Source organism: Aotus nancymaae, unplaced genomic scaffold, assembly GCF_030222135.1.
Source record: "Aotus nancymaae isolate 86718 unplaced genomic scaffold, 86718_ANA_hifiasm-v0.15.2.pri h1tg000025l, whole genome shotgun sequence".
Classification (NCBI taxonomy): domain Eukaryota; kingdom Metazoa; phylum Chordata; class Mammalia; order Primates; family Aotidae; genus Aotus; species Aotus nancymaae.
The window spans coordinates 35616813-35643218 of record NW_026988438.1 but is presented as its reverse complement, the minus strand read 5'-3'; the positions used below and the strand labels follow the sequence as shown (position 1 = coordinate 35643218).

Here is a 26406-nt window from a genome sequence, read left to right as displayed (position 1 = left end):
AATGAATGAGCACAAGAATAAAAATGTTAATTGTGGTGGAAAGAGTAGTTTCAGTAGACAAGTGGGTGTAGAAGCCCAATTCCAATGCCTAAGATAAACAAATAATGGTAAGAAAAGTCAAGGAGATATGCTGAGATGTGTACTTTTTTTTTTTTTTGACAAATTTCCACTTCATATAATTTTCTTTTTTAAGGAAAAACCAAACAACCACCAAAATTCAAGTTCTTACAATTCTTGGCTTTAATTGTGATGATTAAAAAAAAAAAAAAGAACTGCCATTGTATCAGGAAATGATCTTTCAGACAGCCAGGTTAGAAGAGAAAGTTCTGCTAAGACATTTCTGTTTGAGATTGTTGACCCAGTGGAACTTTTGGAGAGATTTAGATCACAAGAAAAACCTCTGACATGTATCTGTGAAAGCAAGATTAAAACAATAATGTACACAATCGACTGAGGTCCAAGGGTTTGTAACCCAGTGCCAGTCGGGATGCTCAGAGCTGGGAACGGCGATCTTCAGGCAGCCAGGTGAGACTAATCTGGAGAAGCTTTAGGAAGGAGATAAATTTAAGCTGTTTTGAAAGGGGACTATTCTAGTCAATTGGCAAAGAGTCTTAAAGCACAGGATTAGGAATTTTAATTTGATTACTCGAGGTAATTTGGAGCTACCCCAGTGTTTTGAGAAGACTTGATATAAATGTTGTTTGGAAGATGATTCATTTCCATAGCTCTTAACCCTGGCTGCATGTTAGAGTTACCTGGAGAGCTCTGAAAAATCCTGGTGCCCAGGCTGTGCTCCAGGGCAATTAAGTCTGGGGTGGCACCAAAGCATCAGTGATTTGTTTCTTAAAAGTTTTCTGGGTGATTCCAATAAAGAGCCAAAAATTGAGAAGCACTGCTCTGAGTATAGGATAAATTGCAAGGAAACAAGAGAGAGGCTAGAATTAGAAAGGTTAGCAAGAAGGCTGGAAATTGGAATCTGACCTAGCTTTGTGAGCAGAGATAAAAGGGGTGAAGCTAAATAAAGTATTCTGAAGGAAAACTTGGTTGGACTTGGTGATGCATGCCAGTTGCATTTTTATATAAAGCTATCCTCCAGGAGTGTCACTGCTTTTACTATGATGGATTAGTTGAAAAACAAGCACACAGGACTTGCTTTTGCTAAAATTTGGGGCTTTTACTATTAGGAAAATTCCCAATTTCTGTAGGAGCAAAGCAGGCCAGAAAAGAAAATGTAACACGTTAAAAGTATATGTTGTTTATATTTAAAGGAGGAAACAAAATTGAGTGAGGGGTGCTCCTGAATGAAGAATCAAAATTCAGATTTTAAATTAAATCACTGTTAGGAGATACCGGCTGTGGTAAAATTATGATCCCTTTAGAGTAACCTTGAAGGAAATGAAAAGTCAGACTATTAAGGACACTGAAGAGAAAGACTCACCATCATTCTCAATCATATCATTCCCCTTTCTTGGAATGAAGAATTTGTAACAGGTATGGGAAATGGATGGTGGTATCTCAGTGTAATGACCTCTCAGAAAGCTGAGCTGGGAGGCAATGATGGCAGTTCCAATGTTTTGTTGAGAACACTTTAAATTTATCCTAGCATGTCCCACCTTTAAAGTTTAGAGAAAGGGCAGAGTGTTATAAAGTAGGAGAATTATTTATAAAGGAAGTAGTGCTTCCTAATATAACTGTATATGAGTATTTGATAAAATATAGACACTGAGAGAGGAACTTCACTGGCAAGAGCTTCCTGAAGGGAAGCAATCGAAGATAGTTATTGGAGCAGAATCATTTTTTCTGACTCTAAGGATGAACCTGAGTCTTACAGCAGTGATAACCTCCATCTGATAGCTGCTGTCATTACTTAGAGAACAGACTTGCAACTGCAAATGAAAGATAATTGTTCCTGTATTCCTGCTCCCAAATGCTGGGTCTCTGGTAGATGAAGAGATAAGGGAGTTGGCCAGGAGTGGTAACCAGCTATAAGTCAGGCAGGTCTGCATGTAATTTGAGAGGCACAGCCTCTCCTAACACTCCTTTCCTAAAACTTCCTCAGTCAACATCTTTTTACTTGTAGGGAGCAGGGGAAGAGTAGGTAAAGACGTTGTTTCCAGAAGACTCCTGAGAAAATAAAAGTGCTCTATTAGGAATCAGTAACACATCTGGAAATGACATTCAGACCCCACCTCCCACACCAACCCCAGGAGCTTAGGGCAAGTAAGTAGCTGGGTCCACAGGGATGTGGTAAGGTACGGGTCAGAAGGGAGAATAGTTCACAAGCCTGGGTAGGGCACAGCAGGGAGGACCCATGGGTGTCCTGTGGGAAGCAAGTGAGCTTGGGGCAGCAAGAAAGACCTGAAAGGTCTTGCTGACACCCTGAGAAGACAAACCTCATCCTTCCACTTTGTCTCTGCCTTGGGCTCCGAGCCCACTCTGCTTCATTTCATCCAGCCAGCCTGACTACAGGGGACCCAAAGCTACTCTGTGCTCTGGGCACGTTTGAGTCTCCCTAAATGCTTCCAATTATCTTTGCTTGGGTTTGCTGTTCCAGGAAAGAAGGTTCTAAATTAACACTGTACAAGGCCCCCCTGAATGTTGGTTTGCAAAATTAATGATCCTAATGGAAAAGGAAATTAATCTTTGATGCTTGGTTGAGGATAAAGACAAAAACCACTGTTTTGGACACTGGGCCTTCTTAATACATCTCATCAATAGTATTTTCTCTTTCCCTTCCATGCCTGCCACATTCACAAAGAGAGGAGACAATACAAACTATAACTCCATCTCTGAATTCAAAGGGCCATGATGCACGCGCTTATTCTGCAAACATTTATCAATGGTCTGGTTTGTGCAAGGTGCCCAAGAAGCCAGGAAAGGCTGCACAGAGGAGGCCACCTGATACACGCCTCACATGTGAAGTTTGACTTGCACTTTCTGCAATCATGGTTTAAAAAGACTGCAGTAAGCATCTCGTAAGATGTAAATTACATTATTCAATTTTAGGAAGAACACAGTTTTTCCAAAAGCCTCCCGTCACAGGTCTGAGAGTTCACAGAGGTCTTTTAAGAGGATCGGAAGTTCTCTGGCTGACTTGCTGTGTTTTTCTAGCCAGAAGTCTCTGCTGCAGTGCATTGCTCAGTTCCTTTCAAGTGAAAAATTAAATCTGCACTCTTGTCAAAATGTGTCATTTACACACCCGGACACTCATCATAGTTCACCAGGCTCTACGCAGAGTCCAGGCTGAAAGGATGCCATGCCCTCCCCAACCCCACCCTTTCGAGGTCTGGGAAGCTCAGATGCTGGGGATGAGCTGAACAACTGTGTCCAGGGAGTGTCTAGCAAAGCCGGCCCCGGGAGTTCTACGGGAGCCTCGGTGTCATGAAGAGTCAGAGTCCATTCATCTCCTCGGGTGTGAATCACACTGCCCGGTAGGGCCTTTGGGAGAAAATTCATGAAGGACACAGTCAGCGCCTTAGAACCTGCCAAATACACATCAGAACCAGGGGTGTGTGTGAAGGGGGAGGGGGAGATTTTTCCAGAGGCTTTTCTTCCAGTTCCATTTCTCTTTTGTGCCTCAGGACCGCGTTCTTGAATGTAAAACTCTCAGAAAGGGCAGGGCGGAGCCTCTTTTATGCCCGCGGAGTATTTTGCCCAGCGGTAAACTCTAAGTGACAGCGGCGATTTCAGTTCGGGAGACCCGGCGGGGACTGGGTCAGACAAACCCTCTCTCGCGGGCGCGGCAGCGGCACCCAGGCTGGCGCAAGGCTGGGAGCCCCGCAGCTAGGCGGCCCTGCGCAGAGCGCAGTCAGGCGTGGAGCTCGGAGGCTGTGAGGGGGCTCCACCTGGGCGCCGCGCCGCGGCGGGAGGGGCGGGGCCCGGCTTCCCGGAGGCGGTGGCGCCTCCTCGCGCCCGAGCGCGCGCGCGCCCCAGCGTCCGGCGCACGCGCGAGGCCAGCAGGCAGCGCGCCCCGGCGGCGGCGGCGGCTGCTGGAGGTGGTGGAGGAGGAGGGCGGCTGAGGGGAGGCTGGACGCGCGCGCGGAGGCAGCGGCGGGGGCGACCGGAGCTGGGGCGGAGTGGGGAGCGAGGGAGGGAGAGGAGGGAGAGGGAAACGGAGGGCAGTGAGAGACGCATTTCCAATTCCCAACTACAAGCCGCGAGTTTGCAGATGGGGCTGCTCGGCGGTGCCTGTGGCTGAGGGAGAGCAGAGGCGGCGGGGAGCGACCGGGAGCAGCGGCGGAGGCGGCTGAGGTGCGAGCCATTGCGAGCCGGTGAGTTTTCGGGGCCCCCACCCTGCTCTGGTAACGGTCGCGCCGCGCGCCGGGCCGGCCGGGGGCGCCCTGTTGCTCGCCGCGGCGCGCCACGCGGGGACCCTGGCCCGCCCCGCCCCTCGGCACCTGGGCTTCGGCGGGCGGGGGGAAAGGGACCCGGGAGCCAGAGGCGGCGCGGGCAGGGAGGCTGTTCGTCGCCCCCGGCCCAGCCCGCGCGGAAGGGGCGCTCTACCGGGCCCCTGGCTCTCGGGCTGCGGGCCGCGGGGCGGGCCGGAGCGCGGCAACGTGTCTGGCCCATGCTGCTGGCCGCCGCTCCCCACGCGCTCCCTGGCGCGGCCCCGGCTGGGGCTAGGGCCGCAGACGCGCGGGGCCCTTCTGGGCGCGGGGCTCGGGCGCCGACACCTCTGCGGCGGGAGTCGTGGTGGAGCATGAATGGAGAGCCGGCATGGGGGCGGTGTTTCTGTGACTGACACCTCCGGGGTCGGTCCCGAGAGGGGGCGATTCCTCCGGCACCCGGTTCTTTCCCCAGCTCGGAGTTCCTGGCGGGCGGGGGCGGGGGGAGGCTTTCTTCAACTACCGCCGCTACTTCCGAGGTACAAGACTCCAGTTGTTTGGCCAAAGTGACTGTGGGCCGAGCACACGCTGCTCCGGGGGCGTTCGCTGCTGAGGTCGTGCTCCTCGGTCCTGGGTACATTTGTCTGAAACCGGATAGGTGTCGGGGCTTTTTTTTTATTTTGGCTGGGTGGAGGGTCAGCAGGGGAGTCGATTGAGGGATCTGACCGTGTGGTGACGGGATGTGGATTGGTTGGTATATGTTTTTTGCCGAAGGACTTTTTAACAGTTTATTGGGAGTTTATTCTCAGTCTTACCAGTTTCTGGGATTGCAGCTCGAGATTACATTTGTTAAACTTCCATCAGCTGGGTGTGCATCTGTGTAGGGAGTCGCGGGTGAAGCGAAGAAGAGAACTGAAGACTGACGGGGAAGCTCAGAAAATTCTCCGCATTACTTATAAACAGCCGGTTAAGGTCAAGCTACCCACATTTTACTCTTTCCTGCGCCTTTGGAGAGTGCTGGAATTTAGCTTTGTGCTTCAAGTGGTCTTGTAATGTAGCTGAGAACGTTTGGGTTGCGTTAAAATGCTCTTCAATTGGAGTATGATTTAGCAGCCATTTCTTCCCATGAAATCTTGCAAATCATTTGTAAACTTATGTTGGTCGAATATATCAGGCGAGGTAACATTGTTAGTAATGCGGTAGTTTCCTTACATAGGTATAGCAGTGGACCTCAAGTAATATTGCTTATTGTAGGCTTCTACTGTGCAGTGATGACAGAGTGGTAGGCCTGATTATAGTTCTGTCTTCTGAGGCCTTATTAACAGTAAACAAAGAACTTTTGTGGGTTGTGTCATTTTGAGGTCATTTGTACCTTTTTAATGTATCATCTATTTAAATAGGTGTTTATATACGTGTTCACACGATGTGTTACCCTTTAAGGTCCATGTTTCTTATATTCTAGACTACGGTTACATAATACACAAATGGTAACACTTTTAATTGCTCAGTTTTGTCCTATGGAGACTGCACACCATCTTCATGGAAGAGGTGTGTATGTGTTCTTACTGATGCCACCGAATTCTTTTCCATCTGGAATGTCAAAATGAATTATTTTACATTCTAGATTAAATCAACACTGGAAAAATGAAGGTGCTTAAGCAAGTGTAGTAGCTCTATATAAGACAGAATCTTTTTTTTTTCTTTAGACCAACTGTTGGATTTTTAAAAATGAATCATATTTTTAAACATTTGAGGGAGCAGTTTGCTTCTTTCTCAGTCTCATTTTAGGCTGAAATTGTTCCAGAAGACTACATAGCCTGCTTCTTTCTCTCCCCATTCCCCTCTTTTTAGCTTGAGATAACCAAGAAGACATAATTGTGATTATGTGTTAAAAAAACCTTTTTAAAAAGTTTTTAAAATTGAAGTTGCTTGTTTGAATATTTACTATCCCTTTGCATACTTTACTACTTAATAATGGATTGGTAGAAGACAACAGATGTTTTAATTAAACGCCTTTCATATTTTTGACATCTGAGCTTTGTTAAAATTGAGTAGCATCAGCAAATTATTGCTGAGAGAGTTACAAATCATACAGGGTTAGTGCTGGTCAAAGGCGAGTTGTACAAGACAGCAAGAAAATAAAAAGAGGTAAAAGAATCCATTTATACTTTTGACATCGCTTACTCCACTATAAATTACCTATTGCTAGGTGACTTTCGAAAAAGAATATCTTGCAAATCTCTCATTAGGTATATAATAGTTAATAATTTTTCTTTCCAGAGTGATTCATTTGATAAATGACTACATTTTTTTTTTTTTTATCAGAACTCTACTTCAGGTAAGTATAGTTAACCATGTAAGCAATGTGCCGATATTTATTTCGGGAAGAATTAGCAGTTACCCGTTTGATAAAACAAATACTAAACTGTTTGGGAATATGTCAGTTATTCCTTAAAAATTATGCTGAGAAAAACTACGCTAGTTTTGTTTTAACTCTAGGTTCTTTCTTTAGAAAAGTGGTCTTCACATTTATAAATATAAGAGCAGATAAGTACAAGAGATCTCTTCTCTGATACGGTGCTATTATTGATTTAAATATTTTATTTTTTTGTTGTAAGGACCAGTTTTGCTTAGTGTTCCTGTTGAGTCTCACAGAAGCTGCAGTGATTTTCCTCCTTTTCTGTTACTTGTATCTGACCACTGGGGGGAGACTTTACAATCCAACTTAACCATATTCCTCCTTTACATATACCTTGGCTGCTAATCATCCTGGGCACTTTGCCAAACTGCTGGTAAGTGTGCTGAGGAGGATGCACTCAGAAGCAAGGTTCAGTCAAGGTGTTTAATGACTTTTTCTTTAACTCCTACCACACTCACAAAGTATCATTCTTTATAGACTCTGTTATTAACAGTTTAAGTATACATCTAACATAATGAAAGATAAGATTCCTGAATACATTATAGCTTTCAAAGATCTGACTTGACTTGCATTAATCTTAGAAGCAGTGTAGGTTTAATTACTTGCTTAGTATACACAGATGTTAGTTGTCTGGAAGGATCTGGAAAGATCATCACTCTTTGGTGATGTGTAACTATATCCAAACCTCTTTAAACAAATTGGTGTCTTCTTATAAAAAGCTTTTGGAGAAGATATTGAAGCATCCCATGTACCTAATTTTAGTGTTCATTTCACCACAGAGGGGAAGTTCTTCCTCTATCATAGAGCGAGAAGATTAAAGCCCACAACTTTCTTGACCATGAAGCTGTGACCATTCTTACCAGGGATAATAAAGTCAGAAACCTGGTTTCTACTTTTTCTTTTCTGATGGTATTTAACTTTGTTAATGTCCAGTTCAATAATAATGAACTCAGTAAACAGGCTGTTACATTTATGGTGGTTTAGAAAGAACTTAAGTTTTATGACCTTCCTTAATTATGATAGACTAATTCAAAGACCTTTCTGTAATCTTTATACGGTAAATTTATTCACAGAGTAATGAACAAAACAAAATTTGAAGTCGTTTCTATTTTTCCTTCATCCTAGGTTATTTTCCTTTTTTCTTTTAAGATGACTGCTTTCATCTGAAAATTCTTTTTTTTCCTTTTTTTAATACAGTGTACTAGAAGAGATACTTTCTGCTTAGGAATATATTCATTTCTGGCCAACTTTAGGACTGTGTTAAGGACTTGGGAATGGAAGTTTCTAAAGGCCTATCTGTCAAAGTTATCACTGACTCAAGGCAAAATGAGAATTAAAGATAATATAATGAGTATTTCATAAAGCTCAAGTTATTTTAAAATCCTTTCTACTGCTTGCTAGGTTTTTTTTTTTTTTTTGAGATGGAGTTTCACTCTTGTTACCCGGGCTGGAGTGCAATGGCGCGATCTTGGCTCACTGCAACCTCCGCCTCCTGGGTTCAGACAATTCTCCTGCCTCAGCCTCCTGAGTAGCTGGGATTACAGGTACGCACCACCGTGCCCAGCTAATTTTTTTGTATTTTTAGTAGAGACGGGGTTTCCCCATGTTGACCAGATGGTCTCGATCTCTTGACCTCGTGATCCACCCACCTCGGCCTCCCAAAGTGCTGGGATTACAGGCGTGAGCCACCACGCCTGGCCTGCTTGCTAGTTTTGTACATGATCTAATCCGTCCTTTGCTAGTTTACATCTTTTCCTCTTAAATCTATCATTTCTATACCCTCTTGCTCCACTTTTTACTATATTTCATCTACATTGCCCTTCATTTTGTTCCTCATCAATGCCATGACTTGCTCCTAACTTAGGGCTTTTGCACTCTGTTCACTCTGTCTGGAACTCTTCCTATGTCATTACACGAGTGACTCCTTTTCATCATTTCATGTTGTAGTTTAAGTATCACCTTTGCAGACAAGCATTACTACCTAACCATCCTTCCAGAATGACACTAGGCTCATCTCCGTCTATCCCATTACATTTTTTATTTAAAAATTTCTTCACGCCTGTAATCCCAGCACTTTGGGAGGCCAAGGCAGGCGGATCACCTGAGGTCGGGATTTGGAGACCACCCTTACCAACATGGAAAAACCCCGTCTCTACTAAAAATACAAAATTAACTGGGTGTGGTGGCGCATGCCTGTAATTCCAGCTACTCAGGAGGCTGAGGCAGGAGAATTGCTTGAACCCAGGAGAAGGAGGTTGCAATGAGCCAAGATCATGCCATTGCCTGGGGAACAAAAGTGAAACTACATCGCAGGAAAAAAAAAATCTGCAAACCATTTATCACTATCTGAAATTATATTTTTGTATTATTTTATAATCTACATACTCACTGGAATATAAGCCCCATGATATCAATGATCTTGTCTCTTTTTGTTTTTGTTTTTGAGATACAATCTCACTCTGTCGCCCAGGCTGGAGTGCAGTGGTGTGATCACAGCTCACTGCCGCCTGAACTCCTAGGCTCAAGTGATCCTCCCACCTCAGTCTCCTGGTAGGTAGGACTACAGGCAACAACCACCATGCCCAGCTAATTAAAAAAACTTTTTTTTGTAGAGATGGAGTCTCACTATGTTGCCCACGCTGCTCTCAAACTCCTGACCTCAAGGGATTCTTTCACCTCAGTGCCTCAAAGCACTGGGATCTTAAGCAAACTACCACACCCTGCTAATCTTGTCTCTTGATTAACATTATGTTTCAAGGACTTAGACCTGTTCTGGCACATAGCTGTCATTAAATAAATCATCCTTTAAAAAAATCTGAGGTCATGTTCTTCCTGAGGTTTTGATGTTAAAATGCCCCTTTATAAAATGATAGTTAGAGTAAACAGGTCTCTTTTGGCCATGTGATAGAAATCCATTCTTGCTGTTTTAGGTAAGGGGGATTTATTGTTAAGAGTCAGCCAATGTCCAGTGGAATGCAAGGACTAGGACTCCAGTGCCTGTAGGGCACGTTTTTTTCTTTTCTCTGTTCTTCTCTGTGCATTTGCTTCATTCCTTCTCTGGCTGCAGAAGACCACTTCCTAGTCCTCTTAGTGGAAAATATGGCCACCAGCAGCTTCTGAATTGTCATGGTACCAGCCTAGGAAACTAGAGAAAGGTTCATCTAATTCTTCCCTGTTCAATAAACTGTATCTCATTATTAGAAGTTGGTTTTACTTGCTGTAACCACACGTAATGGGATTAAACAGACAGTCCAATAGGTGCCCCTGTAATAATTAATGTTTGTACCTATTCAACAGCTGCAAAACATCCAACTCTCCTCTTTTTAGATTTGATCTTGAAATCTGAAGTATCTAAAAAGCATTCTCCTGGAGATATACAAAAGAAATGTGGTATCTTTCATGGGGATGATTTGCAGTTTGATTGAGGAAGACAAAATATATACAAAAAGGAAAGAAAAATAGTGTGATGATAATGGAGGAACTGGTAGAAGTATTTGCAATTTGTATGATAAAGAAGTCTAACTTCCTTAATATATAAAGTACCTACAAACCAGTTAGGAAAAGACTAACCATCAAGTGGGCAAAGATCATGAACAGAGTAATTCTCAGAAAAGGAAATGCAAGTGTTTTGTAAGCATATGTAAAGGTATTCAATTTCACACATACAAATATTATAAATAAAAACTATAAGATACTGTTTCACCTATTAACAGATGAAAAATGTTTGATAATACTTTTGAAGAGGATAGAGGTTAACACGTTAACGGGGGTTCTCACATTGTTGGTAGAAGCACAAATCAAAATTTGATGTGATTGAAATTTATGAAGAGCATTAAGGTAAACAGAAAAGGCTGGAAATATGCATTAATTGATAGAGATGTTTGTGGGAGGGTGAAAAGTTAATACACAACTTATTTGACAACGGACTTGCATTGCTTTGTTTTTGACTTTAGTCATAAACAAACTCAAACAGCAGGCCTCTTCCCCAAAAAGAGATATACCTTTTGGGTGGTATTTAGTTACTCTTCTCATCTTCTGTATTCCCCTTTCTTCTTCTCCAATACTGGTAAAGTTGTTTATAAATCACTGAGATTTTCAGATACTTTGTATCCTTCACACAGCCTAGCACTTTGTTAGCTACTTAGTAGCACTAAGTGAAGATTTAATTGAAGGAGCTTAGCTTATTGCCTTTTTATAGACCCAGTTCATAATTTTATGCTTTTGGAAGAAATATTTTATAAAAAATGATTTTGAATTTCGTTTGATAAATGTACTTAGAATATTTATTAGAATAGGCAATAGAGCATTTTTAAAAATAAATCTTGGCTGATCATATAGCATATTAGCAGAACTTTTTCATAGTTCTTTTGTTCTGTAGGATATTGTTAGATATTAGTTGGGTAGGATTAATATTGTTAGAAGATAGAATAGGGCAGCTGGAGATACGTGGGACTTCTAAAGGAAAGTTTGTGAGAAAGTGTGGGGAAAATGATTCTCTGAGCAGACTAGGGGCCATATGCTTAGGAAAGGAAAAGCGAAGGGTGAGAGATTCTTTTAGAGAAATTCTATGGTGGAACTCAGGGGTACATTTTGGGAGAAATTTTAACTTAGGAAAATACTAAGATGATTTAGTTAAATGCATACTTGAAGGATAGGTACATACTTTGTATGTTGCTCTGTAGGTCATTTTACCATGAAGTGACTCTGGCGGGGGTTCTTTACCTAAGTGAGCATCAGAATCCTTTGGAGCTATCCTACACTAAAGGATTCTAATTTAGTAGGTCTAGTATGGGGCAGGAGCATGATTATATTGTTAAAATCTCCAAGAACCACTATTTGAGTGTAAATACATCCTGTGGAATATTCTGTTTTAATAATGAAATCATTCAACATAGCTTTTGAGGTTATATATCATTTAGATAGCTCTAATGCAGGAACTTGGGTCTGTCTCACCAGGTCAATACATTTGCAGATATCTCATTGATTCCCATTGCTTTACTCTCTTGCGTATTCTTGCCTCCTCTGCCTTCTTGTTTCTTTTCTACTAATGAATGTTCAGGCATGGTTCTCCAAGATGGCCATCATTAGGTGGCTTCATCCATAATTTATCTTTTCAGTAAAGAACAAATTATAACATAGCGCTTATATAACTGGCAAGTACATTCATCACATGAGTAGATGATTTATGTGTTTTCATTCATATGAGCCTTGGACATATATATCCAGTTTTACTATTTGAGCTTTTTTGTTTTTTCTTCTTGCTATCAAGAGGTTGATGTTTAGTCATAGTTAATGTTGACATAAGCATTTGGCAATATTATTGATACCACCATGTTTCAATGTGTGTTAAATGCTCTCCACACATTGTCTCATTTGCTTGTTGCAGATTTAAAAATTATATTTTTTAAGTTAGTAAAATCTTTTTATGATTTTATTAGTTTTCCATGACTTTTGTGACAAATTGCCACAGACTTAGTGGCTTACAAATAAATTTATTCTCTTACAATTCTGGAGTCCAGACATCTGAAATCAGTATAATTGGGCCAAAATCAGGGTGTCAACAGGGACATTTTTCTTCCAGAAAATCTAAGGGAGAACCCATTTGTTGCCTTTTCCATAGTTTCTGGTGGCTTCTGGCATTCCTTGGCTTGTGGCTGCACACTGCTGTCTTTAAGGCCAGCATTTCAAATCTCTCTCAGCTTTGTTTTTCATCTCCCTGTGTGTGTGTGTGTGTGTGTGTGTGTGAGAGAGAGAGAGAGAGAGAGAGAGAGATCTCCCCACTTGTGAGGGCATTTAGTGTCCTCTGGAATAACTTCCCCATCACAAGAGCTTTAATTGAATCACACCTGTGAAACTTTCCAAATGTGGTGACATTCCCAGGCGTCAGAAATTAAGACATAGCTATCTTGTGGTGGGGGGGTGGGGAGTGGGGGGGCTTTATGTTTAAATTACCACAATGGTAATTTAAATGGTTCAGAAAAGGGAGGAGGAGCTGATAAGTGTTTTTGTCCCATCTTCATCCCTTTGTCAGTATTTCTCAATCGGGGTGATTTTGCTGAACTCTCTCCGGGAATATTTGACTGTCACAAACATTGTGACAGGTGTTGCTACTGCTATATATAAGGTATAGGTCAGGGATGCTGCAGACAGTGCACAGGACAACCCCCCTTAACAAGGAATCATCCAGCCCAAAATGTCAGTAGTGCTGAGGCTGAGAAACGTTATTCTAAAGGCATCTATTGCCAACAGCTTTTTGTGGGATGTCCAGAAAAAAGTCTGATGCCTCTATTATGTGTAAAAGCCTTTAATCTCATTCGATCAGAACTGGTGGTAGTTTTGGTTAACTGAAAGTGATTTAAGTGAAGAGTCAAAAAAAAAAAAAAAACGATTCACACGTATCTTAAATAATATATTACTTAAAAATGTACATTCATGTGTCAGTCTTTGAGTATGCATCTTTTGCCAGCGCTGTGGGTCATCGTTCTTCTATAAGCCAATGCATTATCACTGATTACCAGCTTTGGAGTGAGAACTTAAAAGATTGTGAAGCAATCTGCATATAAAATACGGATACCTAATGTTTTATGACTCCTCAATTGTTTATACTTCTTTACCCTTAATTTTACAGCAGTTTATTTTGTTTTGTTTTGTTGTTTTGTCACTTGCTTTTTTGGGGATCTTTCCAAAGCATCTACTTGTTTTTTTGTTGTTATTTTGTTATTTTTTTTTTTTTTTTGAGACTGGAGTCTCGCTCTGTCACCCAGGCTTGAGTGCAGTGGCACGATCTTGGCTCACTGCAACCTCCTGGGTTCGAGCAATTCTCTACCTCAGCTTTCCAAGTAGCTGGGATTATAGGTGTGTGCCACCATGCCCAGCTAATTTTTGTATTTTTTAGTAGAGACAGGGTTTCACTATCTTGGTCAGAATGGTCTTGAACCCCTGACCCCGTGATCCACCCACTTCGGCCTCCCAAAATGCTGGGATTTCAGGCGTGAGCCACGGTACCCTGCCCAACTTGGTTTTCATATAAAAAATATAACTCCCATCATCTTGTATCAAACACAATATATGATGCATATAAAGAAAATGAAACTATTTAGTAATAATGGCTTACTAAGGAATTGGGAGTACTAATTCTAGTCACAGCTCATTTGAACAGCATCCAATCTGGTGATATGGTGAGGGTGAATGTCAGTTGTTTACAAATTCTTGGATGTTTCAGAAAATTTTGTTTTAGTTCTATAATGACAATTTATAAATCTATAGAATATTATAAATACTTTATTGGTATTAGCAGCTTAGTGCTTGAGTTACTTTTCTAAAAGAAACATTACTTTTTTTCATTAACTGTAATAAATACTATTTGAAGTTTGAATGTGGCTATCTTCAAGTGGATTTGTCTTTTATTTACTAGAATATGTATGTCTATATGCATATAATAAAATGTTAATGGAAAATTTAACTTTAGTTACATAAATAAAAAATTATTTGCCTTTTTTATTCCTCTTTAATATCCTTCTAGCTCCTTATATAAGGAGCTGCTCAGACAAGAAACTCAGATAATTGGGTTTCTTACAAAGAACTTTGATATAAGAAACTCAGATAATTGAGTAAAGAAGTTTGGTTTATTAAAGTTGCTTATTTTTGAAATGAAATGATAATCATGCTCTTTTTTTTTTCCCCCTGACATGGAGTCTTGCTCTGTCCCCTAGGCTGGAGTGCAGTGGTGTGATCTCATGATCTTGGCTCACTGCAACCTCTGTCTCCCGAGTTCAAGCGATTCTCCTGCCTCAGCCTCCCGAGTAGCTGGGATTACAGACATGTGCCACCACACCCAGCTAATTTTTGTATTTCTAGTAGAGATGGAGTTTCGCCATGTTAGCCAGGCTTGTCTTGAACTCCTGACCTGGTGATCTACCTGCCTCAGCCTCCCAAAGTGCTGGGATTACAGGTGTGAGCCACTGCACCCAGCAACCATACATATTTTTAGACAAATCAATTTAAATGCTTTTTATTTTTTAACTAGTAATCTTTTGAAATGGGGGCAAATGGAAAAAAAGATGTAAGCCACATTTTTAAAAGGTCGGAATATCTTGTGAAACAAAGTAGTCTCAGTATGCCCTCATCAATCCTTAGCATTAAGTTCTTGAAAACCGCTAGGTAGAGAAATTTTTCATGAAGGAATTTAAAATGTTACAGCGTAAATAAGGTTAAGGAGACTGAGTAGTGAGTTAACCTGCAAAAATTTTGTAAAGTTTTACTATTCACCCAATTAAAATGTTAAATTTATCAAACAGATTATCATTTTATGCTATTCAACTTGGAAATACCAGGTACTATTCAATTAGTTTCCATTCACCGTTACTTTCTTTTTTTTTTTTTTTTGTGATAGCCATTCTAGTGATGTGAAGTTATATCTCATAGTTTTGATTTACATTTTCCTAATGACCAATAATGAGAATCTTTTCATGTGCTTATTGATCATATCTTTTTTTTTTTTTTTTTTTTAGAGAGAGAGAGAGAATAGGAAGGAGAAAAAAGGAAGAGAAAGAGAGAGAGAGAATGGGGAGGAGGGAGAAGGAAAAGAAAGAGGGAGAGAGAATGGGAGTATTGCTTTCTTGCCCAGGCTAGAATGCAATTTAGTAATGGGTATTGAAAACCTCTTTTATACTGATAATTATACTTAATGATGTAATCAGGAAGGAGTAAGGGAAGAAGATAACAAACAAACAGCCAACCAATATTTAATTTAAACCTATGAAATGCTATGCGATTACTGAGGAGTGATTTACTTCCAATTATATAGTCACCTTTGGAATAGGTGTGAGGTGGTAATGTATGTTTTGTGTATTTGAAGTGGAGAGTACTATAAATATTTATTAAGTTTACTTGTTCTGGGTCTGAGTTCAAGTTCTGAATATCCTTGTTAATTTTCTATCTCGTTGATCTATAGAATCGTTAGCTCTTCTTGTTGCATTGATCCTTTTGCCATTATGTAATGTCATTCCTCGCCTCTTTTGATCTTTGTTGCTTTAAAGTCTACTTTATCAGAGGTGAGAATTGCATCTGCTGCTTTTTGTTTATTAGTTTATTTTTACTCTCTGTTCAATTGGTAAATCTTCCTCCTTCTCTCTGAGTCTTTGTGTATTGTTTCATGTAAGATGGGCCCGGATGCAGCATACCGATGGGTTTTGGCTTTTTATCCAATTAAAATATATGTAAGTTTAGTACCAGCATTTGATGCTAGCTGGCTGTTTTGCCCATTAGTTGATGTGAATTTTTTATTGTGTTAAAGTTCTTTGCTTTTTGATATATTTTTGGAAAGACTGATATTGGTTGTTCCTTTATATGTATAGTGCTTCTTTCAGAAGCTCTTGTAAAGCAGGCCTGGTGGTGGTGAACTCTCTAAGTACTTGTTTGTTCGCAAAAGATTTAATTTTTCCTTCGCACATAAAGCTTAGTTTGGCTGGATAGGAAATTCTGGGTTGAAAGTTCTTTTCTTTAAGGATGTTAAATATTGGTCCCCACTCTTTTCTGGCTTGTAGGGTTTCTGCTGAGAGATCTGCTGTAAGTCTGATAGGTTTCCCTTTATGGGTAACCTGCACTTTCTCTCTAGCTGCCCTTAGTATTTTCTCCTTCATTTCAACCCTAATAAATCTGGCAATTATGTGCCTTGGGGTTGGTCTTCTTGAAGAATATCTTTGTGGTGTTCTCTGTATTACCTGGAGTTGAATATTACCCTGCCTTGCCAGGTTGGGAAAATTTTCCTGAATGATATCCTGAAGAGTATTTTCCAACTTGGATTCATTCTCTTCATCACATTCAGGTACACCTATCAAACGTAAATTAGGTCTTTTCACATAGTCCCATATTTCCTGGAGACTTTGCTCATTCCTTTTCATCCTTTTTTCTGCATTTTTGTCTTCTCGTTTCATTTCACTGAGCTGGTCCTCGACTTCTGATATCCTTCCTTCCGCTTGATCAATTCGACTGTTTAAACTTGTGCATGCTTCGCGAAGTTCTCGTGTTGTGTTTTTCAGCTCCATCAATTCACTTATATTCTTCTCTAAATTGTCCATTCTCATTAACATTTCGTTAAACCTTTTTTCAAGGTTCTTAGTTTCTTTGCATTGGGTTAGAATAAGTTCTTTTAATTCACAGAAGTTTCTTATCACCCACGTTTGGAAACCTGCTTCTGTTATTGGAATACCGGTGTAATCTATTAAGCCTTGTTCCGTTACTGATGAGGAATTGCAATCCCCTGTAGAGGGAGAGGCATTCTGATTTTGAGTATTCTCTACCTTTTTACGCTGGTTTCTTCCCTTCATTATATATTTGTCCGTCTGTCGTCTTTATAATTACCGACTTTCTAACTGGGTCTCTGACGTCCAACTTGTTGATTCCCTGCGCCGAAATCTGAGCAATCCACTGAGCCGGCCAAAAGAGCGGTGTTAAGATTGATGGTGCTTTTCTGCCCGGGAATATCCGGACTCTGCACCAAGAACTGGCGTGCTAAGGCACCAGCAAAACCGCCACGCCGGCCACAAGAGTCGCCCTGGCGACCCGTGGAGCTCCTCCACTGGGAATCTCGTGGTCCGTGAGCAACTAATATTCGTCTGAAAGTGTGGCGTCCTCTCGTTCTTTGCGCTTTCACTGGGAGGTACGTGCCCGAGCTGCTAATCATCAGCCATCTTGGATCTACTTTCTTGAAAGAAACTTTTCAGGACTTCCAAAAGGCCCCCCTGCCCCTGAAAAAAAAAAAGTGCTTATAAATCCTAGGAGGTATTTTTGAGGGTATTCAGATCCCTTCTTATGTTCACTTAAAAGTTATTGATTCCAACTTCTGTCCTAGAGATAGCGTAACTTGGATGTTTGAGATTTAAAAAAAAAAAAAAAGCCTTTAGTAACCTTTATTTAACTTTGCTCAGCTTGCTATAGCCAAGTCGGTATTTATAGTTTGTTTCCATCCTTGATTATTTCATGCCAGTACTCATCAGAATGTAACCATGGAACACTGACTTGGCTGTCTCTGTCCTTATTCTCATCTCTATTCCCTCCTTCCCAATAGACTCTGCAATTCTAGATTGAAGGCTGCAAATTTATTTTGTCTCTTCCTCTGTTACCTCTTCTAAGGAGTGTGTACCGCCAATGATCTTGTGCTCCTACTCTGCCATTTATCTAGTTCCCTTCTCTTTTATCATCCATACCTGGAGTTCTCTTTTGCAAAATATCTCCAAAAAGAGCAACTTAGAATTTGTTATTCTCCAGTAGAAATTTGTGAAGCAATCTGCATATAAAATCTAGATTTCTAATGTTTATGACTCAATTGTTTGCTAAAAGCAAATCTGTTTATATATGTATATACTGGCATTACACAAAATAAAATGATTATATAATTTATTTGAGGGAAGAAACAGTTTCTTTGTATTTCCCAAGTCAAGCATCATCCGTGAACATAGATAGGCTTTGCTTATTATTATTATTTTTTTAATTGAAGATGTTAGGGGAAAACACAATTTAGCTGTATAAGTAGTGTTTTATCATGTGTGGCAGACTGTAAGCTCTGAAAGAATTTAGAAGAAATGTTCACCTGTAGGGAGGGACTTGTTACTTACTTCATTGAGTTAATTTTGAGATGAGTTAAGCGACTCATTTTAGCGCTAAAATTTTGATTCTACAAAAGAAGTAAGTAGGTCATAAACTGGGTAAGTAAGGATTAACCAAGCAAAAAACTATTCCTTAGATGGAATGAGTAACATGAGTGAAGGCATTTAGGTGGGAATTAGATACGTGGTTGTACATTTAGGAAGTAAAACTATCAATGTGTTTAGAAAAGAGAGTTTATATTAAAGAATAAGAGTGTGTTAGGTTGAATAGATGGAAAGCTAGATATTAAGAGAAATTTAAACATCACAGATGACAGAAAAATCATGTTTTTCTTTTTTTTTTTTGAGACGGAGTTTCGCTCTTGTTACCCAGGCTGGAGTGCAATGGCGCGATCTCGGCTCACCGCAACCTCCGCCTCCTGGGTTCAGGCAATTCTCCTGCCTCAGCCTCCTGAGTAGCTGGGATTACAGGCACGCGCCACCATGCCCAGCTAATTTTTTGTATTAGTAGAGACGGGGTTTCACCATGTTGACCAGGATGGTCTCGATCTCTTGACCTCATGATCCACCTGCCTCGGCCTCCCAAAGTGCTGGGATTACAGGCTTGAGCCACCGCGCCCGGCCGAAAATCATGTTTTTCTAATGCAATCTGGTCATTAAAATGCTTTTTTAACGAGATTGATGTGATAGTCTTATCATGAGTGGATTATAGTGAAGAGGAGAATGGTGGGAAGAGTCTTGTGGTGAACATTTAAAGGTGAATTAAGGAGAGCCTGAAAGACACTGGTGGCAGAGGGAAGGAAGAGTAAAAGATAAATATAATTCACCATGGCAAACCAAATGACATAGGGTATCTTGAGGTTTTCAAGGGATTTCTAGGCAAAGGCAGTCTCTGGATTTTCAGGGTTTGGAGATTCCCTGCCCCCATCCCCCAAGATTCTAGTCTCTTCACCGAAATAAACCCTGGTCTTGTTTTAAAGGTGGTTTTTAAAGGTTATTTTCTTTTTAAATAAGTTGTTATAGTCCCTAAATTTGAGCAGGTTGTTCTCATATTTGACTAAAGGACGGAAAAGTTCTTTAGAGACTACCTACTTGGGTAGTTAGTCAAAAATCATTTATCCCTGCATTATATACTGTTAAAAACAATGGAAGGACATTAACTGGAAAGACGATGGATGAGTGTGGGTACTGTCATATAGGGGAGGGGAACGAGCAGAGGAACTGTAAAAAAAAATAGAAAAAAAAGAACAGAAAATAAAGATACTGATAGTAGTAAGGAATATACAACTTTTTTTTGTTTGTTTGTTTTTTAGACAGCGTCTCCCTCTGACTCAATTGAGTGCAGTGGCCTGATCATAGCTCACTGCAGCCTTGAATTTCTGGGTTCTAGTGATCCTCCCAGCTCAGCCTCCCAAGTAGCTGGGACTACAGGTCCACACCGCTATGCCCAGCTAAATTTTTGTTTTTTAATTTTCGTAGAGTCTAGGTCTCACTGTATTGCCCATTCTGGTATCAGAACTCCTGGTTTCATGCCCTCCTCCCTTCTTGGCCTCCCATTAGTGCTGAGATTACAGGCTTGAGACATCATGCTAAATTTTGTGGGGAAATGTGGAAAGTATGTGGCTTGATTCTCAAAAGAAAGCTTTCACTTTACTTTTGGTCTGGGCCTTCCTCTCTGACATCTTCTTTTCAATTTCATAAAATAACTCTATAGCAAATACATCTTAGAACCACGACCATACTGTCTCTAGAAAGCCAAAATATTATGAGATGTTTAGTAGGTGAGCAAGAAAAGTGGAGTGATCCTGTTGCCAGAAATAGCATAGAGCTAATACAGTCTGATCTATTTGTTATTTAGAATATACGAGTGATTCTTTAATGCCCCCTATGGCACATTTGGTAATACTTGAAGCCATCTTCATGTATTACTTGGTAATACTTGGTTGTCACATCTAGGGGTGGGATGCTACTGATATCTTGTGGGTAGAGGCCAGGGTTGTTACTAAGCAATTCACTGGGACAGACTCCACAACAAAGAATTATCTGGCCCCAAATGACCGTAGTGCCAAGATTGAAAAATCCTGGAATATAGAGTAAGCACATTCTTCCCTGGACACTTTTAGAGACATAGGTCAATTTTTTACTTCCTTCTCTTCTAAACTTGACCAGATACCGTCCTACCAACAGCTTACAATAACATACAGATTCTTACATTGCATTCTTAAGGGTGTATCTTAGACACTTAAATTAGACAAACAATTTTAAATATTTTTATCCATCTTCATTTAGGGTTGCTATTTTGGGCTGTTTATTTTTCTCTTTTACCAATTTAACTCTTGAGGGATCACTCTGTTTTTAAATTCTTGATGGCCTCGTGATGATTGTTTTAGGCATTCTCTTTTACGTTTTTCATGTGCTTCATGTCCCAGGTCTAGGTTGAGCTAGTTCTTGAGTCCAGGGTTTTTTTGTATGGTGTTTGAACCTGTTCTGATTTTTTAATATATAAAAGTTTAAACAAGATGCTTAAGGGAAAAACTATCTTGGAGTTCTTTTTGAATAATTTTATTCTTGCTTACAGATAAAGATTGCCATACATATAACAGCTGCATTTGGAAAGCCTTTATAGTGGTTTATAATAGTAAATGGAAAACACTGAAATTCTAGAATGAGACAAAGTTTGCAAGAACTTCTATTTGGCTTTATTGTTTTTGTTAAGCAGACCAAAATAACTCATAATATGAAGATAAAAGTTGAATGAATGTATCCATAATTGAGAAAGGGGTATGTTTTTAGAAAAAACAATTTATTTTTTTCCTTATCCCACCTACATTTGATGTTGATGTAAACATATTGGCCATTTAACATAAAATATAATTGCGTTCTGCCTATGTATAACAACTATACTATACAATAAAAAGAGATGGAAAGCAAAAGTATTTCTATGCTGTAGTGGTCAGGATGTGATTTGTAGATCCAAATTGTGTGTCTAGGGGTGTGTATGTGTGTTTGGAAAATTTGGGAGGCAAAATTCTTGAGTAAGTGCGGATCTTCTTTTAGTAGACACTTCTTTTCTGCTTTTTATACACATCAGTTATATCTTCTTCCATTTTCATTTGTACAGGTGTTTCATTAATTGGCCTCCCATCACATGCAAAACTGAGTTGCCTTATTGATAAATCAGTTGTTAACAATAGGCTTTCATTAGTTTGCTAAGTAATATATTCTTGAGCTGTACCACTGAACCATTCCACGCCACCATTACAACTCTACATGATTAATTTTTTGAGTCTTAACGCCTTTCTTGGGCTTTCTGTCAGCCACAGAAAGTGTTAATGTTGCAGCTGCTGCCTCACCAAAGAAGTATCATGTACCTCATGTATGTGCACACAACCAGCATTAGTAAATCTGTTTTAATTCTGGAGATATGTTACCTAAGAAACATTTTAAGTGTATGAAAAGACTACTTTTCTGAGCATAGGAATTTCAGGGCAGTCAAATCATTTCTGTATCCCTTGTGCTACAAGTTAGTTTACCTGGAAGGAGGAATTTATGTTGGTTAATGAGTAGCATAGTTCTCCCATCCCATTACTTATTTATGATCAATTTATTTTTAATTAAGGTTTTAACATTATTAATGCTACATGGCATGCAAAGCTAAATCAGCATGGAAGAATGAATGTACCATGAAAGTTAAAGGTTTCTATCCCTACTCTTCATAGAGTTAATCATGGTTAATAGTTTCACATCTAGTTATATTAGTAATTAGTAAAGTGGTTCTCAGCAATTCATTACTGGCATTTTGGGCAGTACTATACTTTGCAATGCAGAATTGTCCTGACCTAAACACTACTAAGTGTTTAGTGTCCCTTAATATTTACTTTTCTACCACAGTTACTGAGACCATCAAAAATGCCCTGGCACATTTTCAAATACTCACTGGGGAGAGGTGGTATGGTAATTTAAAAAAATATACTGTATGTCTTAGAAAGCGTATTTTTCAATTTTACACAGTAACTATTGACTCTAGTATAAAAGAATATTTAAGTGTACATAGACTTCTTGAGGGAGGCCCAGAGAAAATCCACTTGCGTGGAATGGTGCTTACTTCTAAAGTCTTAGATTATAAGATTTTTCAATCTTATTTGCTTTCTTTCCTGATAGTATTACTTTCTTGTGTTTTCAGCTACTTGTCTTTTTGTGTTTTTTGATTTTTGAATTGTGTCCTCTTGCTTGGCTGGGTTTTATTGAAGGAAATTCTGTGCAACCTGGTTAGAGGACACATTCTTTCCAAGGTTTGCCAAGGCTTTTCTTTGGCACCTGTGGAAGCTACTGACCCAAGACCACTTTGTAATTTCTCTGCTTGGGGTGTTCTGAACTGGCTAGGTATATTTGGAACCCTGAATCCTTGAGAGTAAGCTGTGATTACTAATTCTCAGGTGATATTTTTTCTACTAATGTGGAGCCCAATCTGAGACAGGCTAACTCCTTATTGTCTTCCCTGGCCAACAGACAGGTTTTTATTGGACTACTCTTACAAAGTAGGGGTTAGTCCTGTAAGATCTCAGCTTCATGTAGGTAGGTCTAAGTTGCATTCTTCATTTTGAACAGGCCAGGGCCTAAGTGGCAACCTCTGAATACTGGTTACTGAAATCAGTAAACATTCCAGGGCAGTCATAACTTCAGTACCTACTTATTAGTTTGTTTTTTTCCCTTCATCTCGGCCCACAGGTGTATTCTTGGGAACTTTTTTTTTTTTTTTGGAGAGGATGTTTTCAGTATTTTATTTAGTATTTTTAGATGTTTTGTGAGAGAATTGTTTTCAGATTATCAAATATACCTTCTTGCCAAACCAGCAAACCTTTCTTACCTGTTTTCTAACTTCAAAGCAGTTCCTAACACTTCTGGTTTGCTAATCTGTTTCTCTTTTATTTCTGTCTCACCTCTCCGCCAATATTATTGCTGTTTTACTCTTTTTAAAAATTATATACCTGTTTTGTCATTTCAGTGGGAACTGAGGAGGGAGGGAACGTAGGCATGTGTGTTCAGTCTTCCACTTTAACTGGAAGTGTGTCTAATAGTTTTGAGGTCTACTATGCCTGTTAGGCCACCTAATCTGAGGAGTTGTCAATATAAATGCCTTTCCATGTAGCTGTAATTTTGAGTTTGAACTTAAAAAGCATAGTCTTTGGCTGTAAAAGAGGGACAGAATCAGGAATGCAGAATGGCATTTAGACCATTACGCAATTGAGCAAGGCCTCACTGAGGTGGTGGGCAGTGTGTAGCTTGACTTACATGGACTGTTATCATAAAGTCTAACTATATATAGCAAATCATATTACAATGATGAGAAACCAGAATTTTAAAATTTCATTCAATGAATATTTATTAAATCTGGTGTGTCTAGAGTAATATTAAGAATTAGAGTACAAAAATAAATAAGATGCCATATCCTCAGTGAGCCTAATAATTTTGTATTGGAGACAGACATGTACATTAAAATACAGTTCTCATTATTCAAGATAGTTATGGTTTATAGTCTCTGCAAATACTAAAGTGTTGCTTTTAGGGGAAATGCAGGGTTAGGTTCCTGCAAGCCTTTGGTCACAATATTTTCACCAACTGGTCAATATATAGCTGTCTTTTGTGTGTATTTCTCTTTAAAGATACCTTATTACATATTATTGATTCATTAACATTGTACTTAGCCAAGCTCACTTGTAAGTCATGCCTAAACAAAGCTTATCTAATACATAGATATTTTCTGTAAGGCACACCAGAGCCTTCTCATGATAAAGAAACACTAGATAGCACTTCAGTGCTATGATTGGGGACCATTTTGTGAAATCACAAATAACCAACAGAAAAATGAAAAAAAAAATGTGGCACAAAATAAACTATGAAAAGGATACTTGTTTTTAGTATAAGAACTAAAACAAGAAAGCAGAGTGTTGCTTTGTTTCACATCAGCTGGGACTGTGCAATGTTGAGTGACTCAGATTTTTCACCACTCTGAACATATCCACTAATGACCACAAAAGCTCTATGAGTATTGATTATTGGATTAAAAGTAAATTTTAGCAAGTAGGCAAATCTGCAAAAAAAAAAAAAAAAAGCTTATGTTTTCAATTTTTTATGGTGATTATTGAATCTATTGACAGAATAATGAGGATCAACTGTACTACATAATGTAGTAACTGCTCTGTATTGTAAATCTGCTAGGATAGGTCAGGGAAGGTTTCATTTGAGACAATTAAGGTGAAGTTACAGCAGTATGAAGCAATGAATCTTCAGAATGGCAAATGTTCCAGTGTGGTTGGAATAAAAGGGCCCCTATAAGGAGAGGTAAGTGGGGATGTTTGGACTAGCCAGCTACCAGAGGAGGATGTGAAGGCCCTTATGCTATATTAAGGTATTTTGATTCTATAGGTGATGGGAAACTATTGAGTGATTTTAGCCAGGGGAGAGAAACATGGTCATGTTTATATTTCAGAAAGCTCACACTGCTAGTGGTATTGTATAGATGAAGTAAGGAAAATAAATACAGTCATGCCTTAGAGATATCATCGGTTCAGTTTTGGACTGCCACAATAAAACATATCACAAGCAAATCACACAAATTTTTTGGTTTCCCAGTGCATATAAAAATATGGTTACAGTATACTGTAGATTACTAAGTATACAATAGCATTATGTCTAAAAAATATACAAACCTTGATTTAAAAATATTTTAAAGCTTAAAAATGCTAACAATTATCAGAGCCTTCAGAGAGTTGAAATCTTTTTGCTGGTGGAGGATCTTAACCTTGATGCCAGTGGCTGCTGACTTAACAGAGTGGTGGTTACTGAAGGTTGGAGTGGCTGTGGTAATTTCTTAAAATAAGACAGAAATAAAGTTTGCCACATTGATGAACTGTCCTTTATCGGTAATATGTGATGCTGTTTGAGAACATTTTATCTAAAATAGAACTTGATTCAAAATTGGAGTAAATCCTCTCAAATGCTGCTGCTACTTTACTAGCTAAACTTATGTAATATTCTACATTCTTGGTGTGATTTCAACAATATTCACAGCATCTTCACCAGGAGTAGATTCCAGCTCACGAAACCACTTTTTTTTGCCCACTTGTAAAAACCAGCTCCTCTTCTATTGAAGTTTTATCATGAGATTGCAGCAATTCAGCCACATCTTCAGGCTCCACTTTACTTGTCATTCCTTTACTATTTCCACCACATCTCCAGTGACTTAAGTCTTGAATCCCTCAAAGTTGTTGATGAGAGTTGGACTCACCTTCTTTCAAACTCCTATGAATCAACATTTTGAAGCATGTTTTGACCTTCTCCCATGAATCACAAGTGTTCTTAATGACATAAATGGTGAATCCTTTCCAGAAGGTTTTCAGTTTGCCCACATCCATCAGAGGAATTACTATCTATGGCTGCTATCATCTTATGATATGTATTTCTTAAATAAGATTTGAAAGTCAGGATTACTCCTTGATCCATGTGATGCAAAACAGATGTTGTGTTAGCAGGCATGTATTCATCTCCTGTGCGTGTCTGTCGGAGCTCTTGGGTGACAAGGTGAGTTATCAGTGAGCAGTAATATTCAGTAAACCTTGTAAACTGATGTGCTTTCATCAAGGATTTGTTCCATTTATAGTGCACAGTTAGAGTAGATTTAGAATAATTTTTACAGGACATAGGATCTTTCAGAATGGTAAATGAACATTGGCTTCAGCTTAAAGTCACCAGCTCTGTTAGCCCCTAACTAAAGAGAGACTGTCTTTTCCAAGTATTGAGGCCAAGCATTGACTTTTCACTAGCTATGGAATCCTATATGACTAATATAAGGCTATTTTGTCTGCATTGAAAATCTGTCTGTTGTATAGTATTGCCACCACCTTCATCAGTGATCTTAGCTAGATCATCTGGGTAACTTGTTGCAGCTTCTATGTCTGCACTTGCTGCTTCACCTTGCACTTTTATGTTATGAGATAGCGTCTTTCCATAAACCTCATGAACAACCTGTGCTAGCTTCAGGCTTTTCTCCTGTAGC

General features: G+C 39.6%; 1 protein-coding gene across 2 annotated transcripts in view; it reads left to right on the top strand.

Moving 5' to 3' along the window:
• Positions 1-4084: 4084 nt before the first annotated feature.
• PALS2 (protein associated with LIN7 2, MAGUK p55 family member) overlaps positions 4085-26406 on the top strand; it is a 135222-nt gene continuing 112900 nt past the window's right edge. Inside the window, exon 1 of one of the 2 annotated variants that reach the window (XM_021670160.2) lies at positions 4085-4271. The gene's annotated coding sequence lies outside the window, so the exon portion shown is untranslated. The remainder of the gene's footprint in view (positions 4272-26406) is intronic. The other variant, XM_021670161.2, reaches the window with a different exon arrangement.